Source organism: Chrysemys picta, chromosome 5 (genome assembly GCF_011386835.1).
Source record: "Chrysemys picta bellii isolate R12L10 chromosome 5, ASM1138683v2, whole genome shotgun sequence".
NCBI classification, from domain to species: Eukaryota; Metazoa; Chordata; order Testudines; family Emydidae; genus Chrysemys; species Chrysemys picta.
The window spans coordinates 31,314,075-31,338,540 of NC_088795.1; positions in this window are offsets into that span (position 1 = coordinate 31,314,075).

The window sequence follows — 24,466 nt, forward strand, 5'->3', positions numbered from 1 at the left end:
TCTCTGGACTCACTGGGCTGGATGAAGCAGCACTTTCAAGCTGCCCCGCTTATGTGCCCCTGGGCTCCATGGACTGGGTCAAGCAGCACTGGAAGAGTGCTAATGTTTTGTCAATATTCTAAAAGGGCAAGTGGGATGATCTGGGTATAAGCCAGTTAGCCCATCAATTTCAGGAAAAATAATGGAAAACCTGATATTGGATTCAGCTGATAAAGAATTAAAGGGTAGGAATATAACAAATGCCAGTCAACATGTTTTGTATGGACAATAGGTCTTGCCAAACAAACCTTATTTCATTCTTTAATGAGACTACAAGTTTGGTTGATAAAAATAATTGTGCAGTTGCAATACACTTAAACTTTTGCAGTGTTTGACTTAGTATCACACAATATTCTGATTAAAAAATAGCACTGTACAATATCAATAAAGCACATGTTCAATGGATTAAGAATTGGCTAACAGACAGATCTCAAAAAGGAGTTATCAATGATGAATCATTATTGAGTAGGGGTGTTATTGGTGGGGTTTCACAAGGATCGGTACAAGGCGCAATGCTGCTCAACATTTTTATCAGTGATCTGGAGCTAAATATAAAATCACTGCTGATAAAATTTGCAGATGACACAAAGATTGGTGGAGTAGTAAATAATGATGAGGACAGGGCAGTCATACAGAATTATATGGATCGCTTGGTAAGCGGGCCCATTCAAATAAAATGTGTTTAATGTCGCTAAATGCAAAGTTATACATCTAGGAACAAGGAATGCAGGCCAGACTTACTGAATGGGGGACTGTATCCTTGAAAGCAGTGACTCTGAAAAGGATTTAGGCTTCATCGTGGACAAGAAACTGAATATGCATTCCCAGTATGATACTGGGGCAAAAAGTGCTAATGCAGCCCTTGGATGTATAAACAGGGGAGTGGTGAGTAGGAGTAGGGAGGTGATTTTATCTTTGTATATAGCACTGGGGAGACTGAGACTAGAATACCATAGTCAGTCCTGGTGTTCAGATTTTTAAAAGGATGCTGAAAAATTTGAGACAGTGCAGAAAAAAGCCACAAAAATTATCTGAGGGTTGGAGAAAATGCCCTGTGGTGAGAGACTTAAAGAGCTCAATCTGTTTGTTTTATCAGGAAGAAGATTAAGAGGTTACTTGATTACAGTGTATAAGTACCGTCACTGGAGGAAAACACCAGCTTCTAAGGAGCTATTTAATGTAGAAGAGAAAGGCATAACAAGAACCAATGTCTGGAAGCTGAAGCCAAACAAATTCAGATTAGAAATACGGCACAAATTTTTAACAGTGTCAGTGATGAACCCCTGGAACAAACTACCAAGGGAAGTGGTAAATTCTCCATCCATTGGTGTCTTCAGATCAAAACTGGATGCCTATCTGGAAGATATGCTTTAGCCAAACACAAGTTATTAGGCTCAATACATGGGGTAACAGAGTGAAAATTAGTAGCCTGTGATATACAGGAGATCAGACTAGATGTCTAATGGTCCCTTCTAGTATTAAACGCTATGAATCCATACAGGTTTTTATAGATATCAGGGATTGCAACACATTAAAAATAACAAATGTGAGGCCAGATCCTCAGCTAGTTTAAATCAAGATAGCAATGAAGTCAAGGGAGCTACACCAATTTGCACCAGCTGAGGATCTGGCCCAATTATCCAAAAAGGAATAAAATATGTATGTGCTGTGCTGGTGTCTATCCACTGACTTCAGTGGGCTTTGGATTAGGGCCAGAGTTGGCTAGAAGTATGGTTTCTGCCTGAACAACACATGGTTGATATTTGATTAGTAACAAGGGCACCTAACTGTTTTGTTCCTTCCAGTTGCCTAGTTTAGCACATAGCTGTCTTCCTGTAACTTATTCAGCATGATGCTTTTGTGGATGTTTGTTTTTTGTTGTTGTTCTTTTTTGCAGCCTCGACAGGAACCCCTGACCATTTCTGTGTAACTGGTTTGGCTGATTCCAGTGACTGAAGCAGACCCAAACAAAAGAGGCAACGCATCAATTTTGGAGCCTGTTATCAGAGGTCTTGAAGTTATGTTGTGATGTGGCGTTGCATCTTCTTAGGTGATGGGCCAGAGAAAAGAGAAGAGAAGGAGGACAAGAAAAGAATTGTATCAAAAAGGACTTCATTCAGGCAAGCCCATAGCCAAACAAGCAAACCTGTGAGGTATGTGTAAATGCATTGGGGAACATCCACTATGCTCCCTCCCTTATTCCCATAAATGTCTTCATTTAAACTTGACCCAGATGGAAAATCTATATGGCTATAAATATAGATTAAAATAGAAGAGTTAAGAGGCTCTTCCCCAGAAAATTTTGAAATATCCAAAAACAACGAGGAGTCCTTGTGGCACCTTAGAGACTAACAAATTTATTTGGGCATAACCTTTCGTGGGATATAACCCACTTCATCAGATGCATGGAGTGGAAAGTACAATAGGCAGGTATAAATACACAGAACACAAAAAGATGGGAGTTGCCTTATCAAATGGGGGGGGTCAGTGCTAACGAGGCCACTACAAAAAATAATTTTCCCTTTGTTCATATTCACCCCTTCTTGTCAACTGTTGGAAATAGACCACATCCACCCTAATTGAATTGGCCTCATTAGCACTGACCCCCCCACTCAGTAAGGCAATTCCCCTCTTTTCATGTGCTGTGTATTTATACCTGCTTACTGTATGTTCCACTCCATGCATCTGATGAAGTGGGTTCTAGCCACGAAAGCTTATGCCCAAATAAATTTGTTAGTCTCTAAGGTGCCACAAGGACTCCTCGTTGTTTTTGCTGATACAGACTAACACGGCTACTCCTCTGAAACTTGAAATATCCAGTCATTTTAAAAGACTGTATACATTTTAAGGAGATGCTTTTGCATTCAGCCATGTATTATGCATTACTTAATATTATTCCCCCCAGAAGGTGGGGCTCCTCCTTCCTCTCCCTACTTGGAGAGATGCTGGCAACAGATCTGCCTTTAGCAGATCTTTATGCTGTTCCAGCTATTGGTGGCAAAGACTGGGAGCCTAGAAATTCCTCTGTCTGATGAGTCCTGTCTTCACAACCAGTGAGGATGTGGGAGGAGGGGAGTCCAGGTGGCACTGCGTAGCAAATGTCCTCAATTTACAAATGTAACAATGGCTTTGCTAACTTCCAACCCGATAGACTTAGCCCAGGATCTGAGAGCCAAGCTGGATTCTTTCCTTCTCTTGCATCTTCACCAGCGCTAAAAGTTCCACAAGGCAAATTTTGCTTTCATCTGCATTTGCCCCACTCTTCAAAGTTGCACAGGTGTAACTGAGGACAGAATTTGACATTGAAGCTGGAATCGAGGCCAATATTTTCAGAATTGGGTACCCAAAGTTAGGTACATAAATCCATATTAAAGCACGTAGATAAAAGCTGTTTGATGTTCAAAAGTGTTGAACACCTGCAGTACCTAGTACATAAGTGGGAATTGTGGGTGCTTGACCCCTCTGAAAATCACGTTTATTTAGGTGCTCAACAGTAGTTTAAAGTGCTTAATCTGAGACACTAGAGTTTAAAAATTTTGCCCATAGGTCATATCAGTTTTCTATTTTAAAAAAACTAATATTGGTCACTAACCCCAGCATATACTGCTCTGAAAACACACAGAGAGCAGATCTGTTGAGTAAGAAGATGCCATTTTCCCATAGCCGCTTTACAGAATAGAATCAAACAGAGAACCAAATTCAGAGGTGATGTGTAGTTTGATCTATTTTTGTATTTGGGACCATAGTGCTTTGTGTTAGCATAGTACCTTGTGGGAAGAGGGGGAACTATAACAGATCCAGCCAGGTGCGGGGTATGCGGAAAGAGGGTGTGCTGGCTCTATTACATACTAGTCTTTTTCTCCATGGAAGCCACTTCATGGGGGCTCTATGTTATCAAGCTTCATGACTGGGGATGGGGATGAGGCACATCCATTTTCCATAGCAATCTCCCTTCTTCAGTCCCATAGGGTTTCCCTTCCTGAATTACTATAGATCACATCAGTGTTACTTTATGCTGAATTTCCCCCACTGCAGCGTGAACCCTTCCCTCACAGGGGTTTTGAGGAGTAGTGGCAGCTGGGGTAATCATAGGAGCCACACTGCCGTTGAGGCCAGGCCTCTGGAGATAGCCAATGAAGACTGCCCCCTGGGTAAGGAATTCTCTGTTGCTGGAAATCTCAGGAACATCTTTCCACTGCCTCCTGCTCCAGGACCTCCCCAACACAAGGAGGAGGCAGGGCACAGACAGGCAAGGGAGGTGGCCATGATTGACTGGAGCTCTACTACACCCTATTCTCCTCTGGCATCGCTTAGGGCTGTTCCTGTGCCAGGACCTGACAGCTCTGAATCTGGGAACTACAACCAGATGCCCACCACCCTCGCTCTCCACTCGCTTTAAGTTTGGGTCAGATGGAATGGCAAATCAAGCTCCAGGGTAGGCCAGGATATGGTGTGGGTGCACAATCTCTCCTGCACATTTCCTGAACCAGGCATGAATCTTGATAGAGATCCTTAGTTTTCAGAGCCAAATCCACTTCTTGTTCTTCTGGGCACAATCCTAGTGTCCCCACAGCTCCATGAGAGTTCAAGTGGAAATTCCATGAGCACAGATTCATGGACATCCTAGTTTCCTATATGGGAGTAACCCAGGAAAGGAAGGACTTTTCACCCTGTGAGTAGTAAGGACTGCTTTCTAAAGGGTTTTCATTTACCACTAGGATAGACACTGCTAACAACACAGATGCTCTGGAAAAATACTTCAGATCTTCAAGAAACATTATTTGTGAACGTTAGACAGTCAGTTCTCCCTGTCAATAATGAAAGTAAAAACATAGCTTAATAGACAACAAGGCTACACCAGCTGGCTGTACTGCACAAATCTGGCGTTCTTGCTGCAGAGTTTATTAGACATTATATAGCCCTGGGAATGAAAGGTAATGGATCCTGTTCCCATATGCTGCCTCAACAAGAACTAGGACTCAGTCAAACCATTAAGATATGATGCAGCAGCGATTAAGTCCAGGACACAAATACTAAAATGAATCAGTCCCAAGCAGTTGAAGAGAGACTTTTCTTTGAAGCACTTTTCTTTTAATTTTTAATTATTTTCTAGTCTCCATTCTGAGTCATACCCTCTCAGAGGCTTTTAAATATAGCAGTTTGCTACAGCATCTGGGCTCAGGTCAATGGGCATTGCACCCAGATACCCAAGAACAGAATTGACACCTATGTCCTTTTCTCTTCACAGACTCTGTTTCTTATGAAGTACAAATCTTTTGTGAATTCTTTGTTTTCTTAACTGTCACCTGATTGTGTTCATACTGATTTCAATGCAGTAGCCAATATAGGATTTGTGAAATTGTTCTTTCTCTTTGGGATAGATGACAACAGAACAAACTTAAAATACAGCACAAGGTCATTTAGCAAATGGCTGTTATGTGGATTTTTAAAATGTTTGGTGACACAATAATGGATTTTAATTTTATTAAAGAGTAAGAATATAGATATTTAAAGATCCAAGAATAGACCCCAACACATTTTAACAAAGCTAAGGTAGGTCATATTCTGAAGCTGAACAAGAGTGAGAGTCATTAAAGTGCCAACATTTGCTACTCCACAGAGACAGTGGAATAGATAGCATGGTTCCTGCAGGTTCTCAAGATGGTCAATACTGAGTCTGCACCCAGTGTACTTCTCATTGTCCTTTTAAAGATCCACCATATCCCAAATTGCATTTTATAGCAAAACAAACACACAAAAAGCTATAGACAAGGATCTTCATATATATAGAAGAAAGCAATTGATTGACTGACTAATGGATTGATTTTGCAAAGAAAAGCAGAGACCGCCTATAATATAAACAGCAGTGAAAGTTTTGCTATAACATAGTCAGATGAAATAATCTGCAGCATCACTATCCAAGTGTGGAGTTACAAAAGGAAAAGGGGAAAAGTGCTTTCTACAACTATCTCCAAGAATTACCCAGACAATCAACCTACTCATTTTGATTGCAGATTCAGAGTGACTCTAATGAAGGCCTCAAACATTTCCGTGCCATGTATCTCCAAAATCACTTCAAGTGAAATTCTACATTTAGCCCAGCTTTTCATCAAGAAATATACTTGTTTTATAAACAGGCACACTTCACAAACTACTACTGTGTATTTTCAATAATTAATATTTTATAAATGCCTCTCAATAAGCTGCTTGGAGAATGCAAAAAAAAGTTAGTTTCAACAATTGACTGAAAAAACACAGGTTACTTGTTTGACAAATATTAATTTACTTTATATAGCTCTGGTCAGATAATGAAAATAACGAATATGGCATATTTTTAACGTACCTTTCAGCCTGAAGATTACAACTTGAACCACACCAGTCATTACTGGGATGGAACACCACACCTCTTTAACAGCACACTGCAATGCTAACCAACAGTTTATGACAGGTCGTGAAGAAGAATGTAATATCTTTTGAAACTACAAAATAATTATTCTAAATGGAATTTGGTTAGGATGCTGGGGTTAACAAACACCCTTACCATAATGGTGTGGGTTACTTAATGGCCACAAGTGATCAGGGCCTCAGTTTTACATTTCATCTACAAGATGGCACCTTTAACAGCACAGTCGTGTCAAAACCATCCTTGGATGTTGGTTTGGTAGTGACTCAGAGGCAAGAGTACCACCTAATGAATTCTTAATCCCACTTCCTATAATAGCTTCGTTTCCTTGGGAAAGTTTTCATCCAAGTAATGACCTGGTCCACTGAAGTTTAATTTGTAAGATCACAACTCAAGATGGTGTATGAGTCTATACATATGGTGGATCAACAGGGAACTGGAAAAATGAACTGACAATCTTGCAGTTTGGTGGTTCTAACCTGAAAAATTCTGCATCTGCATAGATCCATTACACTCAGTGAAGCTCTCAAACACATGTATTATCCATTACTAGTACTGAAGACATTTTACCAAGACTAATCATAGCAAAAGTCATTTCAGTTTTAGCTAGCAAAGACGGCTTATGAGGAAACTGACTACCTTTAGGACACTCTTTGGCAGATGTACGTAGATGTTCATTCAGTTGGCCAGCCCCAGAAGAATACAAATAACGTCAGCATGAACTAGAAGGGGAGCCTCAGCAATATTGCTGAGGATATTTTAGCATTTAGAAGAAGAAAATCCTCCAAAGAATCTATCACAGATCACAATTTGATAAAACTGTTCCAGAGAGCTAGGGTAAGCAGACCTCTGATTGAACAGGAAAGAGATGAGACTCTCTGCCTGTCAGCCATGCCATATGCTGGACAACTTTTGATAGCAAAAAGCTTAAAGGGACATTGTCAAGGTCAAAAGGCCCCAACATGACTTAGCTTTTAAAGATAGTTTCTGTTATCTTAAGTACACCTTATTGCTTGCTTCCCAGAGATTTCTTTTTTAAATAAAAACATTCCAAACAGTTTCCTTGTAAAACAAACTAAAAAGCCACATCCCTCCATTGCCAGCAGTCTCTAGTGGGCTAAGGTAATGTTTCTGGACAGAAGCAATATTCCAGAGGGCAGTTTGGAAAGGCTGAGCTAGAGCCTTCTCAGAACAAAGATCATGGCAGGTGAGTAAGGGAGCATAATGTGCACAGAGCCTATTATTTCGATGGGTCAGACAGACGGTGACGGAACCATGCTATCCTGACTATCATGAGAGAAGTGGCTGTGAGACTCATATTGAGTAGAGCTGGGTTGAAATTTTTCACATGAGTATGGCCTTTTTTCTTCAAAAATTATCACCATTCTTGAAATTTGCCATTTCCATGACATTTTCCATGACCTATTTTTATCAGCATGTCATCAAAATCATTATCAAAAAACTGTGCTTACCAAAAAAATTGCTTTCCAGTTTTCAATAAGAAAATACCATTTTTCATAAACAGAAGATCTTCAATAATGATGTCAATCAAAATGACAAAAACATTTCCATTCAAATGTTGGTAAAAGATACCATCAGGCGTTTCACTAACACCAGAAAATGTGTCCATTTTGAACCACAGGAAATGGAAACATTTTTCAAAATTTTGAAACTTTTGGCAAAATTGTGCTTCTGTGTTTTTTTTTTTTTTACTAATTCTGATGCCAAGTCAGGACCAAACTTGGTCTTTTATAAACAGTCCTATTTTCACTTTTCTGGGCTCCATGCTGAAGCCTTTTGTGAATATTAATTCTCCTTTTCATTTGAATTTGATCTTGGTTCTCCTGCTACAGTCTAGGACTGCTCTCTTGGGGGAATCTCCCAGCAGGGTACAGTTCCCTCTAAACGGGGTAGGATTAACACAGGATTCCCCCTCACACACATACAGGCCAGGTGCATCTGGGGACTGGGATGAACTACTTTAAAGGATGGTGTAGCCTGCACACATCACTTGTGCATCTGAAAGCTCAAGGAGCAATTGGACCTTTCCCCTGGGGCATGCATGTATACCAGTTACATAGCTACACATACTGCAGTCACCACACTGCAGTATGAAAACCGTGGATTTAATTAAATGCCATGCGTTTTCACAGTTGCTAGCAGGAAAATAAACAGGACATATCAATGGAGAAAGAAAGTGATTTCAGGTTTAAGCTTCCAAAGGAGATGTGAAACTTGAAACAACAAACAGACAGTATTTCTTTAAAAAGAAAAACTCTGCTGCCCAGGAAAGCAGGATCCCAGTGACATTCAGGGCACTATGCAAGACACATTTATTTGGTTTAGCATTTGATTAATTCTTGTGTTTTGTGTTTTAATTTCCTGTAATTGAAGCACATTGCTGCCATGGTGATAGGCACTATAGAAATGAGTAAAAATAAATAAATGAAAGTTCAGAACAGTTTTGACCGAGCCCACACTAATTAGAGTCTAAGACAAACAGACAAATGTTTTCAGGGATTTGTGTCAACTGTATCCAAATTCCTCCTCTGCAAAATAATTTCTAGACATAAAAAGGCAACAGATGGTGCTGGGAATACCCATAATAAGATCTCTGAGAGCAGCAGTACCACAAAATGACCTAGTGATGGACCTATCGACAGTCTGGGTTGAATCAAGAGTGAGAGTATCAACCTCAGGACAGACTGTTGAGAAGCAGGGCACAAACCCCAAATTAGTAGTGAGTTCTATAATTAGTTTTCACCAACCATTTATTGAATATAAACTCCTCAGGCACTCTAACAGCCTAACCGTGGAGTCCCAGGCAGTTCCCTGGGGTACTCTGATCTATCTTGCCTCCCAGGTAAGCCTGCCTTTGTGATAGATGATCCCTTACACCAGACATCACAACAATATCCCAGTTACTCCCAGTCCCAAAGGACAAGGCACTTACCCCAGGTCAATTGCTCCTTAGATCTTACATCAGAGAAAACACTTGTAGCCAATGCTATAATAAACGATCTAAAGTTTTATTAACTCAGAAAAGGAAATAGAGTTATTTATAAGGTTAAAGCAGGTAACCATACACACACACATGAGTTGCAGTCTTAAGTTTCAAAAGGTAATTGAAACTTCTATAATAAGCAAGCGCTAAATGCCCCATAGGGCTAAGCAGCTGGGAATCACTTGTTTATACATAGACTTCTTGCCCCCCGAGAGTCTAAGCAGCAAAGAGACAGTTCCTTCTGGTTAGGGATTTTTATTCCTTCCCTTTTTGCTTTCAGTTGCAAACTCAGCTGATGGAAGAAATTCACTTGCACATCTTCTCTTCATGGGGGTGTGAGAGGGAGAACAATCAATAAAGTCTTTTGTTCTCTGATGTTCCACAATAGTTTGTCTAGTGTTGATGGGCCTTCTTTGTCGGGCAGGACATAATACCTGTTGGAGACTAGTGTTCACACTAGTTACTGCTTCCCTCCTGTCTGGTTTCGGACACTTACAATGCAAATGCTCAATTACCTTACAATATGGGATACAGATGTTATAAGTGAGATTAATGCATGCAACGACTCACAAGCATTCAATACAGACTAAACACTAAGCACATTTTTATAACTCTTATACCTATTTTACCAAGGCTAACACTCAGGCTAACCAAGGCTAACCAGACTGATTCCAGTTATGTGTTTGTCAGTACTCAAGAGAGGCCTGGGGACTTTGGCATAAGCTGCCACCAGGTTTGCCAGCTCACAGGGCCAACCACAAACCATTCAGATTTTGAGTTTGGATAGCCGTCTCAATGTCTAGTGCTTATCTGAATCATCCAGACACTTGAGGATCACCACCAGCATATTTGATCTTCCCTCTCCCACACACAGCCGCAGCTCTCTTCTTCAAGAGATACTGGACCTCTGTGCCTGCTGTCTTTGATGGATGGCCAATCATTCCCACTTTGCCATTCATTAGGGCATAGCTTTATCGCAGAGATATATAGCCTGGGCTCTCACCCAGGTGTTGCCTCTAACTTCCCTGTTGGACCCACAGAAAAACCGATAACCTGGGCTTGAGGATGCTTTAACCTGGGCTAGTGTATATGGCTTATGATATATGCTTGAACCCAGGTTTTGTCTCAGCTGGGACTGGAAATGTGCCTACTTTGCAGTGAGGATGCCTGCTAATGAAGGCCAAGTGCTGATAGTCCTCCAGAGCCTTCCCACAATTCCATCTGGGCTGTATTTTCTTGCTCTCTATCTCTCTGGAATAGGTATAGTTTAGCAGTGGGGACGTTCCATCAGGGCTAGCCAAGCCTGGGCTTACTCTGCAGTGACGACATACTCTGATACTATCAGCTAGGGCAGCTCTCTCACCCATTTCGTTGACTTAGGGTACGTCTATACTTACCGACTAGTTCGGTGGCAAGCAATCGATCTTCTGGGATCGATTTATCGCGTCTTGTCTAGACGCAATAAATCGATCCCGGAAGTGCTCGCCATCGACGCCGGTAACACTGCTCCGCGAAAGGAGTAGGCGGAGTCAACGGGGGAGCCTGCCTGCTGTGTGTGGACCCGCAGTAAGTATCTTTAAGTTCAAGCTAAGGTACTTCGACTTCAGCTACGTTATTCACGTAGCTGAAGTTGCGTATCTTAGTTCGAACTGGGGGCTTAGTGTGGACCAGCCCTTAGGGTATGTCTATACTACCCGCCAGATTGGCGGGCAGTGATCAATCCAAGGGGATCGATTTATCGTGTCTAGTCTAGACACGATAAATCGACCCCCGAGCACTCTCCCGTCAACTCCTGTACTCCAGCACTGTGAGAGGTGCAGGCAGAGTCGACGGGGGAGCAGCAGCAGTCAACTCACCGCGGTGAAGACACCACAGTAAGTAGATCTAAGTACGTTATTCACGTAGCTGAAGTTGTGTAACTTAGATTGATCCCCCCCAGTGTAGACCAGGGCTTAGATTCTTCAGAGGGTCCCACTACTCTGCCCAAGAGTGTGCTACCAGATTATCTCAGTGAATTGCAGAAACCCCAATTGTTTGACCCCTTTTCCTTCATTCTGATAAGACTCCCTAATGTGGAAGGAATAAAGGAAGGAGGAATGCCTCCCGCAGCGTGATGGGGAGAGGGACAATCTGCCATACTGAACTTTTCTGAAACTCTGTGAAGATTTAGGGGCTCTTAATTTTTCCAAAGTACTTTGCAGCATCAAAACAGACAGTTCAGTTTCAGTTGCCTCTGAAATATCTTCTTTAAGGAAGCAAGGTTTTATTATTGTTAATAATTATAATTTATATAGCACCCATATAAAATGTGCTAAGCACTTTACAGACATATAATAAAGACCATCTCTGGCCTAAATATAGATACTTTTTATGTGATTCTTTACCATTGTCATATAGTCAGAGAGTATCTTTCTTCCAACACTGAACAAGGAACTTTATTATTTACTGTGGAACTTCTGCCTAGAACCTTCTCCAGCCTCTCCTGCCTGATTTCTCGTTACAGATGTCAACACGTGTATCCTCAGACTGTTATTGTTGTTATTGTCATTGCCTACGCATTTTGATTGTGATGCCCTATTATATTCATCTGAACACAGATCACAAACAATTCACTTTATTCACAAAACTTCTGATAACAATGCAAAAATCAATCCTAATTGGAAACAGAAGATTCAAGGTACACTGGACACATAATGCAAAATAGATTCTCAGATGGTTAGTTGTTTCTTCCAGAGCATCAGTATTTTACAAACAGTAAGGCCTCAATTCAGGTTATAAATGTAAAGTTTATGAATAATACTAATACCGTGTTATATTGTCCATCTCTTTGCCAGTGCAGGACTGTTCCCTCCAGGATAATTTTGAATGCTTTGTCCAGTTTAGTTTTAAATGACTTGTGATATGGGGCTTGCACCACTTTCTCAAGGAGACTTTTCCACAGTTTAGGAGACCTCACTGTTAGGACATTCTTTCCAGGACAATAGTGATCTGTGTGTTTGTGGACAATCCATATGCTCATTCCACTTACTGGGCTGGATTTTGTCTTGGCAATTCATATATTGTTTGAATTAATAACAACTACTTGATCCAGAAAAAGGAATGCTGGGCTGGATCCTCATCTGGTCTAAATAAGCATAGCTCCAGTGACTTACATGGAAATATGCCATGTTGTATCAGCTGTGGATCTGGCTCAAACATGTAAATTCAGAGCAAGGCAAACACCAAAATCTCTGCTATCACATACTGTGCCACCATTTGGCCGTGGTTCAGATCTTTTATGTTTTATGGTGTACATTTTGGTCCTGATTATTAGCTATGCCTGAACCCAGCTCCAACACTGCTGCCACAATTTGGTGCCCATCCTTAAATATTGCAATTAATTGGGCCTACGATTTCACTCAGTTAGATACTTAACTATTTGTATTGTGGGTGCAACCAGGTCACTATGTTTCCTTATGGATGCAAATATGAACACACTTAATTAAGCCTGCAGTTAACTGAGAGTGCAACAATACACCTACAATATTGGAGGCTGTTTTTAAAAATGTAACTTTGTACCTAATAAACAGTAATATATATATTAAGCTATGCACTTAACCAAAAGTACAGGAATGGAAATACTGCACAATGTAATGTGATCCTGTTAACATTGCTATAGGAGACTTAACTTGGGAATTTCCTAATATTTTATGATTTTCCTCCTATTTCTGATAATGAGTCCAGGTCTTGGCAGAATTTTTTTTTCTGAGTGTTCATGGCAACATGTGTCATCTGTCTCCTGCAAATGATCACAGCAGCCGCAGTCCCTGCCTATCCTCCTTGGTCAGGTGAAGCTGTGAAAATCATTCCAGGGCTTTGCAATTGTACAGCCATTTCTGTGTTTAAATCTTGTGGCCAAAAATTCACTAAAGAATCTTCACCACGTCTCTGTGAGGGAGGTAATAGTATCATTTGTTATCATTCCCATGTCACAGTCAGAGCAAATGAGACACAGAAAAGAAATGACTTGCCCAAGGCCATGCCAAATAAGCACTTTGGGGGCAGTGAGCATGTTTTTGTTGCGTGTTCGAACAGCGCCTAACACAATGCCCTGATCCATGACTGGGGCTCCTAGGTGCTACCATAATACAAATATGAATAATAACAACGCTAAACATCAGCTCCCCGAGAAGCCAAGGTTGGGACCTGTCCCACCAGTAAAGACTAGAGCTGCAGAATCACCCACTGTGAGGGTATTTCAAAAGAACGTAGCTTCCATTTAAACACCAAAATAAGTGGCCACGTTGTCAAAATTGCTCACTGACATGCTAAGCTTTTTTTTTTAAATACAAGACCTAAGCGTCACAACAAGAACTGCTGGGTGCTGAGCACTTCTGAAAGTCTTATGTGATTGCCTAAATGGGAGCTGAGCTCTTTGAAAATCTGGCCCCAACTGTGGTGCTGAGCACTTGGAAACCTGGCACTCTGTGGATACGAAAGAATTGTGTAGTATGGTGGTCACTAAAGCATGCTGTAAGTTGGGGAATCAGCCAGATATTGGCTTCCCAGAGGCAACAGCAAGGAAAGTAACCAACGCCCGGGCAGGTGTCAAACAACCATCAACAGCCATTGTCTAGCAAGGGAGCTACACTGAGATGACATATGGTAACCCTAGTAACCTCTTTGGGAAGGAGAGGAGGAAACTAAACAGATAAGAAGGTGCTTTAGGATTGGGTGCAAATGTCAGTAGATTGGGACAGGGAAGCAGCAAAACTCTGCAGGGTGATTCTATCAGGGCCTAATCCAAAGCCCATTGAAATCTACGGAAAGACTCCCAGGCCAAGATCCTCATCTGCATTTAGACACCTAACTCCTACTGATTTCAACATGAGTTAGACACCTAAATACCTCTGAGTATCTGGGCCCCACTAACTTCAATGGGGGAGGGATAGCTCAGTGGTTTGAGCATTGGCCTGCTAAACCCAGGGTTGTGAGTTCAATCCTTGAGGGGGCCACTTAGGGATCTGGGGCAAAATCAGTACTTGGTCCTGCTAGTGAGGGCAGGGGGTTGGACTCAATGACCTTTCAAGGTTCCTTCCAGTTCTAGGAGATAGGATATCTCCATAAATTTATTCGGGGGGGGGAGGGATAGCTCAGTGGTTTGAGCATTGGCCTGCTAAACCCAGGGTTGTGAGTTCAATCCTTGAGGGGGCCATTTGGAGATCTGGGGCAAAAATCTTTCTGGGGATTGGTCCTGCTTTGAGCAGGGGGTTGGACTAGATGACCTCCTGAGGTCCCTTCCAACCCTGATATTCTATGATTCTATGATTCTATGAAAACCTAAATATATAGACCTTACTGAAAAAGACCTGGAAATCTCCTGCTGTTCCCCATACCTCGGAGTACAGCTCTGATCTTTCTGTCTTGATACAATGCACCTCATCAGCCTGAAAAAGGACTGCTTTCTGCTTCATTGTTTTGTATTTTAAAAACAATTATATAGGTAATTTTAAGGAAATAACAATGAGTGATTTAGTCCTTTTCTTACATCAGGCTAAATGATTGGAAATGCTGTCATAGTCCTTCAAAAACTTGAACCTGATTTGTATACCTGGTACCAGAGCTATAGCGGTATCTTAACAAAACAAGCAGTCACTGAAAAATGCATTCAGATCATAGTCACTTCCTAGCAGTGAAAAATAGGAAGGGGGCATGAACAACAGTGGAGGCAAGAGTGGAATAGGCTGGGTACAGGCCCAATACAAGTTGCAAAAAGAGGATACTTTGGAACTCACTACTGTGCAAATGACTCATAGCAAACAATTAACTTAGCACAATTAGCCTGATTTTCTTCCTGTGGAATATCCACAAGCAGGTTGCCATTTCCAGGGTTTATTTGTTCTTCAAATTTTTTTGGTGAAAGTCTTTTCAAATAAATAAATAAATAAATTCTATGGATTGATCACAAGTATTCTAAATTTGAGCTGCATTGCTTAGTTATAACTTGTTAGAAAAGTCACATGGTATAGTTTCCATTCCGCGATTGGATAAGTGTAGAAGCACTTGTGAAGAAATTTGCATAGATGACGTAGGAAGAAGAATGGAATGCAGTACTCTCTCTGTCTGTGTTTGGTGGGCAGAACCAACATGAGTAAAATGCGGTTAGAAATTATTTTCAGTGCCTAAAATCAGAAGATATGACTCTGGATACACAGGGAAGAGATCTGCCATTGTTACCATAGTCACCTTTCAGAGTACAGACACATTTCATTCTTCAACATGATTTCTTTAGACTACATCATTCACCAGTAATGCGCACTCTGCAACACAAGAGACAATGGAACCTCTGAATATATAAATACATAGCAGATAAATCCAGATTTTGAGACCAATACAAATAAGCTTCTGAAATTGAGCATGCTGGAAAATGGCTGCCTTAGAACTATGGTATAGTGGTAATGGTTAGGAAGCAGATCACAGGACTGAGGAGACAAGATGATCTAAACAGATTATTTCTCTGGAGAATTTAAAGGACCTAATCATCTCATCAATTGCCTGGATATAATACCCCTGGAGATCCGTGGGAGTGGTATGTGCACAACTAGTGGGCTGACCAAGTACCAGGAATTATAATGTACAAAGAGCAGGGACAGGAAATACAAAGAGCAGAGAGAGAAAATCCAGATGTAGTGACAGAGATGACAGACATATTGTGTACCTACATATGTGTGATGGGGGACAGGTAGGCCAAATGGTCCAGGGTATGAGTTTTTAAAAAATGAGGGCTCAGAAAAAGCATTTAAAACCAAGTTGTGTTATTAAAATGAGAGGTGAAGCTAGGAACTACTCACATTTACATATGGCAGATGTAGTTTATTTTGTACACCTGTATAATTTGATAAAAGGCTCAAGGAAATGATTGTTAAATTAAATCAGTGTGCTTCATTGTCTTGAAAAATGTCATTAGCCCCCCCCCCCTTTTTTTTAAAAAAAGTAGCTGTATCTTTTGAAAGAAAGACATAGGTAGGCAGTTTGTTGTGAGATGCTAGTTAGGGAGTGAGTGAAGACGCTGTTAGCCCAACAAAGGTCCAAAATTAACACCAGAGAGGTCATCAACAGCCACCCATGGAATCAGGTTCAAGGAAATCTTCCAAAAGCCTGGTCATGAAGAGAAAACTGCCAACTACTTATGTGACGAAGGGGAAACCTTCCAGACACTATAATTCAAGGATGGTGGAATTCAAAAGAGACACGGTTCAAGAAACAAAGGTTTTTTGGGAGTAGGTCTCATGGATGAAAAATTTAAGAAAAGTATAGGATAAATCGAAGCTTCTGAAGGACATAATACTAAAGCCACAGCAGAAAACAATCACTATCAGTAAAATGGGAATAGAAGTAACTGAACAATTATGTTTGCCTCATACAATTTGTGAAGTCCTGAAAAAGAATAGCACACAACATGAGGAAATAAGGAGAAATTATATAGTACACGCAGGAAGTACTATTAGCAAAGGGTGTAAATAAGAACTAAACAAGTTTTACAATCACATAAAAGCAAACTGGGTGACAAGGGGAAGTGGAGTTCTGCTGCTTAGCAGAGAGGGAGCCAAATACGAGATTACAAGGAAAAATGCCTGAAAGAGTATTTACTACAAATGATAATAGGGACAGGATGCTTAATACAGGCTAACAGTTAATGAAGAAAGGGAGATGTCAGAGATAGGAAGGATCAGGTGAAAGATTATGGGCCAGTTTCTGCTCTGTTAATCCAGTGTAAATCAGAGTAACTTCAGACAAGTCAGTGGATTTGCAGTAGATTTTCTCTGGTGAAACTTGCAACAGAATATGGTCCTCTGTTGATAACATGAGATATATTTTATAAAGAAGACGGAAAACTAGTACACATTTTTCATGAAAACATTCATGAAAAATTTGTCCCAGTTTTACAATGAAAAATTTAGAATTTTGACATTTTTTTTTACCAAATCTAGTATTTAAATAATCACAGTCCCATGGATAGTCACCCAAATTGTAAAAGGAGTTAGCAGAAGTGGTATCAGAGCTGCTACTAATGGATCAGATGGATAGATAAAGTACCTGGGAACTGGGAAATGGTCAACTTTTTTAACATTCCTTATGTATGTGAAGGGGAGAAAAGGATACCAAGAGAGTCTCAGGTCTGTGCATTTGTTTTCTGTAGAAGGTAAATTGTTAGTACACTTCATAAAGGGATTCAGTTTATAAATACTGAGAGGGAAGTAAGCTGATAAATACTAGAAAGCATGGTTTGATCCAAAATGAATCACCCTAAACTGATTTGGGAGAATTCTTTAGAATAGACTGTGACTGGCTCTTATGTGGCTCTGCAGGGGGGGTAGAGAGTTAAGAGTATCTCTACACTTGGAGCTAGGGGTATAATTCCCAGCTTGAAGAGACATAATTGAACTAACATGCTAAAAACAGAGTATAATGGCAGCAGGACAAATGGTGGGAGGGGCTAGCCACCCCAAGTACAATCCTGTCCAAATCACTAGGCACGTACTCAGAGCGGCTAGCCCTTGCCGCTGTTCACACTGCTGCAGCTACATTCAATTTGTAATGTGTTTCCTTGAACTGGGAATTACACCTTCAGCCCAAAAAGTAGATGTACACTAAGGAGCCTCTGTCCAAGCTTGTGATGGCCAAATAAGGGCCAGCAAGAACTGCAGCCCCTCCTATTAGCGTGATGCTACCCAAGTTGTTCTCCCTTACGCCTTGTCTACACCAGAAAGTTATATTGCTTTAACTATACCGGTATAGTTATAGCAATACTGCAATCCACTAGTGTGGGCACAATTGTAATGGCAGAAAGGTTCTTTATACTGGTATTAGATGAAAGCCCATGGTGCCATATGGGTGTAATTCATAAAGTGTAAAAAGTCCCAAAATGGCTGAGAGACCGTGAATCCCATTGAACATGATGATTGAGCCTGGTGATATTCTAAGTAAAAAGAGCTCTCAACCTTGCATGTAGCTGTTTCTGTTGCTTCACATTGTCTCAACAGACATCCTAGGCTTCAGTGCGACACACAGACAGAGTGACAATCCTGGAAAACTTATTATACAGATAGCTATTTCCATCCAGGAGGGGGAATAACTGTACCAGTATAAGCCAGTATTACTGTCTCCATTCTAGGGCTTTTATCATTATCACTACCTTGTTAAAAGATGACACCCCCCGCCCTCCCAACTGACACATAGCTCTGACGAATAACTCACTCAGAAGAGTGCAGACATGACTTAGCTGCCCCTATGTGCCAGCCAGCAGAGTGGGCAAGCCATGCAGAAGAAAGCATGAGTAGCAGTTTGCTTCCTCAGCTGTTCCACTGGAGCTCTGGCAAGCCTTGTGCCTGCCTGAGCCAAAATGGCGCCTAGTGTGCACTCTGAAGAGGTCCAGCTCCAAACCACTACCAATGCAAGCCTGGGGCTAATTTCCACTATTTTTAGCACTTTGACAGGAAAACCAACTTATTGGATAAAGGAAACGCGTTGTATGGGCTCACACATCAGTTTAACTACAAGTGTATTTTTAAACTGATATAGTTATCTACATTGATACAAACCATTCTTAACTAAAGTAAGATTGTCTATTCAGAAACTTCCACTGATTTAAGCAGTTCGTTACCACCTTAAGCTAAACTATGATAAGCTACTCTTAAACTCAATTAAAAGTGTCTACAAAGGGTTTTGTGCTGGTTTAACTAATTTGGGTTTTAACCCAATTTAAGTTAAATCTGTGCAACTTCAGTGTGTAAGCTTTTGTAAGGCATTTGAAACAGTTCAGCACGGCATTCACACAGAAAAGCTAGAAAAATATGTATAATTTTTATTATAAGAAAACATTTATACTACACTGTCAAGTCAAAAGAGATTTAGAGACAAAGAGTAAGAAGAAATTCCTGCTTACAATCTCCGGGCCTGATTCTGTCACCCTTACTCATGTGGAGTCAGTTTCATCACAGTGTAACGCAGCACGAGTAAGGGTAGCAGAATCAGACCTAAAGTTGAAAAAATGCTACTAGAAGTTAGAAGTAAAATAACTGTATTGAAACAAAAAGAACAGGAGTACTTGTGGCACCTTAGAGACTAACAAATTTATTTGAGCATAAGCTTTCGTGGGCTACATCCCACTTCTTCGGATGCATAGAATGGAACACACAGAAAGAAGATATTTATACATACAGAGAACATGAAAAGGTGGGAGTAGCCATACCAACTGTAAGAGGCCAATCAATTGAGATGAGCTATCAGCAGCAGGAGAAAAAAAAACTTTGAACAATTAGATACAATTAACTTAGGTTTAAACAGAGACTGGGAATGGTTGGGTCATTACACTAATTGAATCTATTTCCCCATGTTAAGTATACCCACACCTTCTATGGGTCATCTTGATTATCACTTCAAAGATTTTTTTTCTCCTGCTGATGATAGCTCATCTCAATTGATTGGCCTCTTACAGTTGGTATGGCTACTCCCACCTTTTCATGTTCTCTGTATGTATAAATATCTTCTTTCTGTGTGTTCCATTCCATGCATCCGAAGAAGTGGGCTGTAGCCCATGAAAGCTTATGCTCAAATAAATTTGTTAGTCTCTAAGGTGCCACAAGTACTCCTGTTCTTTTTGTGGATACAGACTAACACGGCTGCTACTCTGAAACCTGTATTGAAACTATCAAATGTAGTGAGTAAATATGAATGATCCACGGTTAAGCTGAAAGGGGATGCTAAGTAGGGTTCTACAGGTGTCAATTTTGTGTCTAATTCTACTCAGCATTTTTATTAACAGTTTAGAAGCAGAATCTGGTTTGTGGATGAGGCTAAATGAGGAGGAAATGTAAATATCTGGAAGGACAAGATTAAAATACTGCATGATATATGGTAGATAAAGAAACAGACTGTAGCCAATACAATGAGATTCAGTAAAGACCAACGTAAAGTAGTTTGGGTAACAGAATAATTAAATGCACAACTGTAATGCAGAGTGGGGAAATACTAGTTGCAGGTTGTGATTTTATAGTATGGTCGGGAGGTAGGGATTGCAGTAGATGGTAAAATCAATGTGACCAGTGCAACACTTTTGTATTTGCTGTATTCAATAAATTGCTATGTTTTTGCTGGTCTGCACTGTCATTGCTAAGCTGCAGCTCTCTGAAGTATTGCTGTTCCACTGAAAAAGTCAGCATTTCAGAGCTGGCGTGGCTGTCTTCAACTTGTTCCAACCACATCACCATTTCTAGTATCATTCCAATGAAACATCAGTACTTCAAAGAACACTGCAATGCAGGGACTGCAAAATCTGCAGTATCCTGGAGAAATCTCTGGGGTAAATTGTGACTTGGACTACATGTCCACCCAGGGGAGTAAGAACTTTGGCTTGTAACAAATTATACTACCCCTTGGAACAAGGATAATGCAGGGGAAGAATTGTGAGATGGGTTTCTCTGAGGCATAATGCTCCCCAGGGCTATTCCTCAGGTGAGGCATCTTACACACCACCCCTTGCTCAGGGCTGTGCCATAGGGCACAATCTAGTGCTCTAGTATAAATGTGTTGTCTCTGTTTTAAGGAACTTGACAAAATAAAACCCTGCAGAAATTAATAGCTAGTTCAAAGCCAATTTATTTTGTACATTGGAGAGCACTCGACTTGTGTGCTCCTTGAGCCAGGTTAGGCACTATAACGGTGAAACAGTAAGAGTGTTGTGGGGAAAACAGGCAAGATAATTACGCTGTTCTAATCAGCAACAGAGGACATACCAGTGGAGTGCTTCATTCAGTTTGGGGCATTGCATTTTTAAAAAAGACAGATTGGAGAAAGTTCATAGTAGAGCAACCAAAGTGATAAAAGTTTTGGAAAATAAGACCTGTGAGAGAAGGCTAAGATAACTGGGCATGTTCAGGCTGGAGAAAAGAAGACTGAGGGGATAGATAACTGTCTACAAATAAAGAGGTTTTATAAAGAGGATTGGGACCAATTCTCATTAATCAATGAGGACAGACCAAGAAGTAATGGGTTTAAACTGCGGCAGGGAAGAATTGGATTAAAGATTAGGAAAAACTTTATAAGCACAGTTAGGCAATGGAGCAAGCTGTCAAAGAAGGTTGTGGAGTGGCCATCACTGCAGAGATTCAAGGAGAGACTAGACACCCATTTGTTAGGGCTGGTTTTGGAATTATTAAATCAATCCAGACTGCCACAATGCAGGGAGATAGATTAGATGACCTGCTAGAGGTCTCTTCTGACCTAAATAGTTCTGTGATTATGATATCGACACTGCCCAAAGCGAATCAATCAGTGCAGGAATAAAAACAAGGAACAACTACACAACTCAGCTAAAATGTTCTTAATGATGGGGTAGATTCTCTGCTACAGCCAAGATTCACTCGGGGCAGTAGAGAGGGGAGTCATCAGGCTAATAACTTCTTGATTCTCTGCTTGGCTTCCCCCAGACCTAGTTTTGGCACAGGTAGGGGCAGCCTAAGGGCTGTTCTAAAATACACCAGCTAGTAACAGTCCCTAAAGGACTGTTTGCCAGCTGAGATGTAGGTAGTTTACAGTCCTTTTATGTTGCCCTAGCAGCAGCGCATAGAGAGCACATATGGGAAGTGATTCTGCCCCTTTAAGTTCTGACCAGTGAGTCCCATCACAACGCCAACTATTCTCTGGAAGTATGCATGGATACCTTGGACCTAGCTAAGCTGGCATCTGATACCAGAACAGGGAGTCAGTCATGGAGGTGTCAAGCACAATCAGGACAGAAGAAAGCTAACTCCTCTGCACCCAACACACAGTACTATATTTTCCAACCTCAGTGTACAGAATTGGTGAAAATGAAGGCCTGTTTACTAAAATAATAGATTACTCATAAGATGCAGCTTGTTTTCTGCGGGCAAAAATACCCCTGCGTTTTGCTGCCATTTGTAACATTTCCATCCTCAAACATTAATATGTTAACTTAGACATGAAGCTAACATGTAGGGTACAGAATATAATAATAAGCTTATCTCACTATCATAGCACCATGCTATCCTGACACTCAGTTACCACCACCACCTCTACATATTTACTTCCATTGGTACCATATGTGCCATCTAATTTAAGGAATGATATTGCCAAAAGAAAAGTATGCATGTGAGTAAGTTTACTCCCATGAAAAGTCTCAATGAAATCGATGAGTTATGCATGTGTTGAAATGTTTGTAGGATTGGGCTCTACTATCGTTAGCTCCTTGGGGCAGAGAACCAGAGCCTGAGTCTGATCTCAAGATCTGATCTGTAAATTAGGGGTAACTCCTTCTTAGTGAATGACTCCATTATTTTACATCACTCTACTAACATTAAAGTGGCCCAAAAGCCAGGTTGCTGGCTACTGCAAGTGGGGATCCTTTGAAGATGTGGACCTCTGTCCTACCTTCATTCCCTACAGTACAGCTCAGGGGGCATGGCTCAGGGAAAGGAAGCATGGTCAGGTGGGCATCTGTGTATGCTGGCGATCTTCAACTTCTGTAATGGCCCCCTCCAAACATCATTAAAGCAGCATGAAGGCCTCAGAGTAGTGTCTGGATGGTCCACAACCAACGAAGTGTAAAGGCCACCCTTGTCCCCCACCTCCTAAGCTGCTTGATCATTCCACAGCTACCGCTGAGGTTAAGGCCCAGTGAAGCTACATCAGTGTTAAATGACTATAAGATCAGGTCCCTAGCTTTTTATTTATTGTAAAGCGCCATGCATACCTCTGGTCCAATATAAATAATAACTGATAATGGTTAATTAACAAATAATAGTTGAACAGCAGCAAACATGGTTTTCACTTCATTTCTCAGTGGAAAAGTGGAATTAATTTACTTCCACACATTCTGAAATTATGTCATATTTTAAAGGAAATATTGCAACCAAAGCAAGGTGATTTTAAACATGAATTTAAACTAAATCAAACAGGTAAAATGTATTCTACTGTTTCCTCAGTTACCTGGTGTGGTTGGACAAAAGACAGAGCAGCCCCATTTATTCAAACAATGTTGTTCTGAGGTTCGCTAAGATGTGGCTTGATCCAGATCCCATTGAAGTCAATGAGAGTTCTTCCATTGACTTCAGTGGGCTTTGGATAAAACCCTACAAGAATGTTCTTGCATTCAGCGGCAGCCAAATAATATGAATGGTGGAGATTGCTGGGGGCAGGGCCGGCCCTAGACCAAATGGCACCCCAGGTGAGAAGTGTTTTCAGTGCCCTCCCCTCCATTTGTTAAACTTTTGAATGCTTTATTTTTTATTGCATTTGTAGCCCATTTCATGACTTTGATGCATGGTTTGCATGCACAATTTATCCCTGTCATATAAGACGATAAATTTGCATGCTTGGATCTGTAAATCTGTATTTATTCTTGCCTTATATAAGCAAATAAAAAATTGTTTCCTCTAAGCTTATAGAAACTTTTTAATTTTAAGAATAACTGAAATGTACTAACACCAAGAAATTGAACTGTACGCCAACATTGGGTGGACCAGTGTTAAAAGTGTTACAGTAGGTGATAGCCTTAGAATGTTAACCCTAGTCCTTTAGTTCAAAAGGTCACTTTTCTCTCCTTCTCGACTTCTTTGGGGGCAACTTTTATTTACTACAGAGGAAAACAGACAGTATTAGGGAAAGCAAAAGTCTATGTTCCACAATCTTAGAAAGTCATCAAGTATGACGTGTTAAGCATGGCAAAGAAGTAACAGTATTTCTTTTATATTGTTGAGTGGGTAGGGGTTCGATAGGTAACTCTGGTGTCTCATTAAATATGTCCTTTATTAGTCACTACTTACACTCTTCAAGGCCTTAAAACACTAGTACACTTTCACAATTACACAATAAAACAAGGTTCACAATATTGTAGCTGGGATCTCACTTCACTACGTTCTTATATCTCACTGACTGACTAACAACGTCCCGCCCCTTATGTACTCATGAGGGCATGGCTGACAACATTCTAGGATGTTCAAGGAAAATGTAGTTCTCAAAGT